The 5,184-nt window shown below is 57.6% G+C and overlaps 1 pseudogene; it reads right to left on the bottom strand.

Moving 5' to 3' along the window:
• Nucleotides 1-988: 988 nt before the first annotated feature.
• LOC788465 (melanoma-associated antigen B4-like) lies at nt 989-3,848 on the bottom strand (annotated as a pseudogene).
• Nucleotides 3,849-5,184: the final 1,336 nt, after the last annotated feature.

Below are 5,184 nucleotides of genomic sequence, written 5' to 3' on the forward strand. Positions count from 1 at the left end.
GCCCTGGCAGACATGTAAGCACTGGCCAAGGCCAAAGGGCCAGCCCTGGCTGCAGGAGAAGTGCCAGTACTGGCTGAGGCAGAAGGGCCAGGCCTGGCCCTGGCAGCCATGTCAGCCCTGGCTGGAGCAGAAGTGCCAGGTCTGGCCAAGGCCGAAGGGTTAGCATTGGCCAAGGCAGAAGGACCATCACTGACCCTGGCAGACATGTCAGCCCTGGCTCAGGCCGAAATGCCAGCCCTGGCTGCAGCAGAAGTGCCAGGTCTGGCCAAGCCAGAAGGGCCAGAACTGGCCGAGTCAGAAGGGCCAGGCCTGGCCAAGGCAGAAGGGCCAGCACTGGATGAGGCCAATGTGCCAGCCCTGGCTGCAGCAGAAGTGCCAGGTCTGGCCAAGGCAGAAGGGTCAGCACTGGCCAAGTCCGAAATGCCAGCCCTGGCTGCATCAGAAGTGCCAGTTCTGGCCAAGGCAGAAGGGCCAGCACTGGCTGAGGCAGAAGGGCCAGGCCTGGCCCTGACAGATATGTCAGTGCTCGTCGGAGCAGAAGTTCCAGTTCTGGCCAAGGCAGAAGGGTCAGCACTGGCTGAGACAGAAGGGCCAGCCCTGTCTGCAGCAGAAGTGCCAGGTCTGGCCAAGGCAGAAGGGCCAGCACTGGCCCAGGCAGAAGGGCCAGCACTGGCCCAGGCAGAAGGCCCAGGCCTGGCCCTGGCAGACATGTCAGCACTGGCTGTGGGAGAAGTGCCAGGACTAGCCAAGGCAGAGGGCCAGCACTGGCTTAGCCGAAGGGCCAGGCCTGGGCCTGGCAGACATGTCAGCACTGGCCAAGGCCAAAGTGCCAGCCCTGGCTGCAGCAGAAATGCCAGGACTGGCCAAGGACGAAGGGCCAGGCCTGGCCCTGGCAGATATGTCAGCACTGGCCAAGGCCAAAGTGCCAGCCTTGGTTGCAGCAGAAGTGCCAAGACTGGCCAAGGCAGAAGGGCCAGCCCTGACTGCATCAGAAGAGCCAGGACTGGCCAAGGTAGAAGGTCCAGCAGTAGCCAAGGCAGAAGGGCCGGGCCTGGCCCTGGCCGAGGCCGAAGTACCAGCCCTGGGTGGAACAGAAGTGCCAGGTCTGGCCAAGGCAGAAGGGCCAGCACTGGCCCAGGCAGACATGTCAGCCCTGGCTGCAGCAGAAGTGCCAGTACTGGCTGAGGCAGAAGGGCCAGGCTTGGCCCTGGCAGACATGTCAGCCCTGGCTGGAGCACAAGTGCCAGGTCTGGCCAAGGCAGAAGGGCCAGCACTGGCCCAGGCAGACATGTCAGCACTGGCCGAGCCCGAAGTACCAGCCCTGGGAGGAACAGAAGTGCCAGATCTGGCCAAGGCAGAAGAGCCAGGCCTGGCCCTGGCAGACATGTAAGCACTGGCCAAGGCCAAAGGGCCAGCCCTGGCTGCAGGAGAAGTGCCAGTACTGGCTGAGGCAGAAGGGCCAGGCCTGGCCCTGGCAGCCATGTCAGCCCTGGCTGGAGCAGAAGTGCCAGGTCTGGCCAAGGCCGAAGGGTTAGCATTGGCCAAGGCAGAAGGACCATCACTGACCCTGGCAGACATGTCAGCCCTGGCTCAGGCCGAAATGCCAGCCCTGGCTGCAGCAGAAGTGCCAGGTCTGGCCAAGCCAGAAGGGCCAGAACTGGCCGAGTCAGAAGGGCCAGGCCTGGCCAAGGCAGAAGGGCCAGCACTGGATGAGGCCAATGTGCCAGCCCTGGCTGCAGCAGAAGTGCCAGGTCTGGCCAAGGCAGAAGGGTCAGCACTGGCCAAGTCCGAAATGCCAGCCCTGGCTGCATCAGAAGTGCCAGTTCTGGCCAAGGCAGAAGGGCCAGCACTGGCTGAGGCAGAAGGGCCAGGCCTGGCCCTGGCAGATATGTCAGTGCTCGTCGGAGCAGAAGTTCCAGTTCTGGCCAAGGCAGAAGGGTCAGCACTGGCTGAGACAGAAGGGCCAGCCCTGTCTGCAGCAGAAGTGCCAGGTCTGGCCAAGGCAGAAGGGCCAGCACTGGCCCAGGCAGAAGGGCCAGGCCTGGCCCTGGCAGACATGTCAGCACTGGCTGTGGGAGAAGTGCCAGGACTAGCCAAGGCAGAAGGGCCAGCACTGGCTTAGCCGAAGGGCCAGGCCTGGGCCTGGCAGACCTGTCAGCACTGGCCAAGGCCAAAGTGCCAGCCCTGGCTGCAGCAGAAATGCCAGGACTGGCCAAGGACGAAGGGCCAGGCCTGGCCCTGGCAGATATGTCAGCACTGGCTAAGGCCAAAGTGCCAGCCTTGGTTGCAGCAGAAGTGCCAAGACTGGCCAAGGCAGAAGGGCCAGCACTGGCTGAGGCAGAAGGGCCAGGCCTGGCCCTGGCAGACATGTCTGCACTGGGCAAGGCCAACGTGCCAGCCCTGGCTGCAGCAGAAAATGCCAAGACTGGCCAAGGCCGAAGGGCTAGCACTGGCTGAGGCACAAGGGCTGGGCGTGGCCCTGGCAGAAATATCAGCAGTGGCTGAGGCCAAAGTGCCTGCCCTGTCTGCAACAGATGTGCCAGGTCTGGCCAAGGCAGAAGAGCCAGGCCTGGCCCTGGCAGACATGTCAGCACTGGCCAAGGCCAAAGTGCCAGCCCTGGCTGCAGGAGAAGTGCCAGTACTGGCTGAGGCAGAGGGGTCAGTCCTCGCCCTGGCAGACATGTCAGCCCTGGCTGCAGCAGAAGTGCCAGATCTGGCCAAGGCAGAAGGGCCAGCGCTGGCTGAGGCAGAAGGGTCGGTCCCGTCTGCAGCCCTGGCTCCGGAGCTCTCTACCTCCTGTCTCCAAGAGTACTCATAACGTGGCTGTAAGGTGTCTGGGGCTGAATCATTGACCTTGATCAAAAGCTGCAGGACTTTTGTCTTGCTGTTTTGTGTGAGCGTGTTAGGACCCCACAGGAACTCATAGCGAGGGGATCGCTGCCGGGCACCTGGCGTACTCCAGGTACACTTCCTGCACCAGATCTTATGTATGAGCTTCCTGGGTGTCTCCAAAGATGAAGTGTCTTCTTCCATCATAGATGCTCAACATATTCAGGAACTTCCAGATCTCCTCCTCAGAGGCGCGATGACCAATTCAGGTAGGTGACACCCAGCAGAGGCATCAGAAGACCCATTCTTCGGCAGCCCCCAGTCACCTCTCATAAACCCACTGTCGCTGAGGTCTAGGTTGCTCACCAGGGTATTAGCAGTGGACTGTTGGGCCTGACTTTCCTTCAGCACCAGGCCAAACTCCAGCTCCATGCACTCAGAGTCCCTGCTGAGGATCTCAGGGAATTGCTCCCTGTAACTTCTGTGGATAACCTTCAGCATTTCTGACCTCTTAATGAGCTCCCTCATCATATACTTAAACAGCATGGTACCACAGCAAACTCTCTGCCTCCCTGGTCAGAAGATCTGTGTGAGAGCTCTCAGCAGCAGCTGAGCCTGGGAGGAATTTTCACCTCCCTGAACTTGGCCCTCGGCACCTACACAGATCTCGAGCGTGCTGCGCCACCACCACCAGATCTTTGCATATAGCACCTGCAGCAGCACTGGTGGTGCCTGGGCTCCCTGACGACCCTTCAGGTGCCAGCAGCAGAGGAGCTTGAGGGAGCACTCTCTGAATCAGGAGGGGAGGAGGAGGTGGTTTCTTCTTCCCCAGATGTGGTAGCATGATCATGAAGACCCTGAGTCTCAGCCCGGTCCTGGTGACATTCTCATGAGCACAGTGCTTAGTCTTCTGTCCACGAGGCATGATGGCTGTGTCAGGGACTGCAGGCAGGGGTCTGGGCCAATAGACAGGAGACTGGGGCACCTGGAGGATGGAGAATGAGGTGACATGAGCACCTTAAAACAGGGAGATTCTACCTTGGCTTCATCAAAGGCCGCCTCTGCAGGTTTCTTGAGGACATGCTCTAGGAACTCACAAGGCTCCTGTTTTCTGGGTCAGCCTGTCCCCTGAGAATCCCAGAAGAAGAACAGAGGCTTACTTTTCCTCTGCGTCCTCCAGCCCTGCTTGGACTTACTGAGGTGACAGCAGGGGCTGGCAGTGGGGTCCTCTCAGCTCATCTTCAGTATTATCACATCAAGTCCTAGTGGAGCTGGGCACCCTTCTCTCTGCTACTCTGATGCAGGACACTTCAGACCCTCCACATGATCCAGAAGCAAGTGAAGGGATGCCTCAGTCCACTTCCCTCCCAGGGATACCCAGTGCTGAGAGCTCAGTAGGGTCTTTTCTACCCTGAGTTCACTGGGATCATCATTCATGTCCTTACCTTGGATCCTTAAAACGCTTGGGCACTATTCTCCCACTTGCTGATTGTGGTTGCACCTTCAGACTAGACATTTCCCCTCCCTAGACTTGGTATAAAACAGTAAAGCAGATGTTCAACCTCACAGCCCATCCCTGAGATTTCCTGGCTGAAATCAAGGGTTGGGATGCATGCTCTGAGTCTTCACTCAGATTCTCAACTGAGCTCCTGGCAGAGAACCTCCTCTTTCTCCTGAACTGATACCTGTCTGATAGTAAAAGCCAATCACCCTGTGTCCCCATAGGAGGAAGTGAAGATGATCGTCATCTTCCCAAACACGGTCTCCTAAGATGGAAGCTGTTGCAGGCAGGTTTGACGTCCTGTGGTCCCATCCAAGATCCCAATTCAAAGTAATTTTTTTTTTTTTTGCTCCTCTTTTCTTCAATATGTCTTTTTTAAAACAAATTTATTTATTTTTAATGGAAGGATAATATATTTACAATATTGTGTTATTTTCTGCCCTCCCTGTCCATCTCCAACTCCCAGAGTCACTGAGACTCACGTCCATCGAGTCAGTGATGTCATCCAGCCATCTCATCCTGTGTCGTCCCCTCTCCTCTTGCCCCCAATCCCTCCCAGCATCAGAGTCTTTTCCAATGAGTCAACTCTTCACATGAGGTGGCCAAACGTACTAGAGTTTCCCAGCTTTAGCATTCATTAACCGTTCCAAAGAAATCCCAGGGCTGATCTCCTTCAGAATGGGACTGGTTGGATCTTGCAGTTCCAAGGGACTCTGAGTCAAGAGTTCTTCTCCAGCACTACAGTTCAAAGCATCAATTTTTCGGCACTCAGCCTCCTTCACAGTCCAACTCTCACATCCATCCATGACCACAGGAAAAACCATAGCCTTGACTAGACAGACCTTTGTTGGCAA

Source organism: Bos taurus, unplaced genomic scaffold, assembly GCF_002263795.3.
Source record: "Bos taurus isolate L1 Dominette 01449 registration number 42190680 breed Hereford unplaced genomic scaffold, ARS-UCD2.0 Leftover_ScbfJmS_2296, whole genome shotgun sequence".
NCBI lineage: Eukaryota > Metazoa > Chordata > Mammalia > Artiodactyla > Bovidae > Bos > Bos taurus.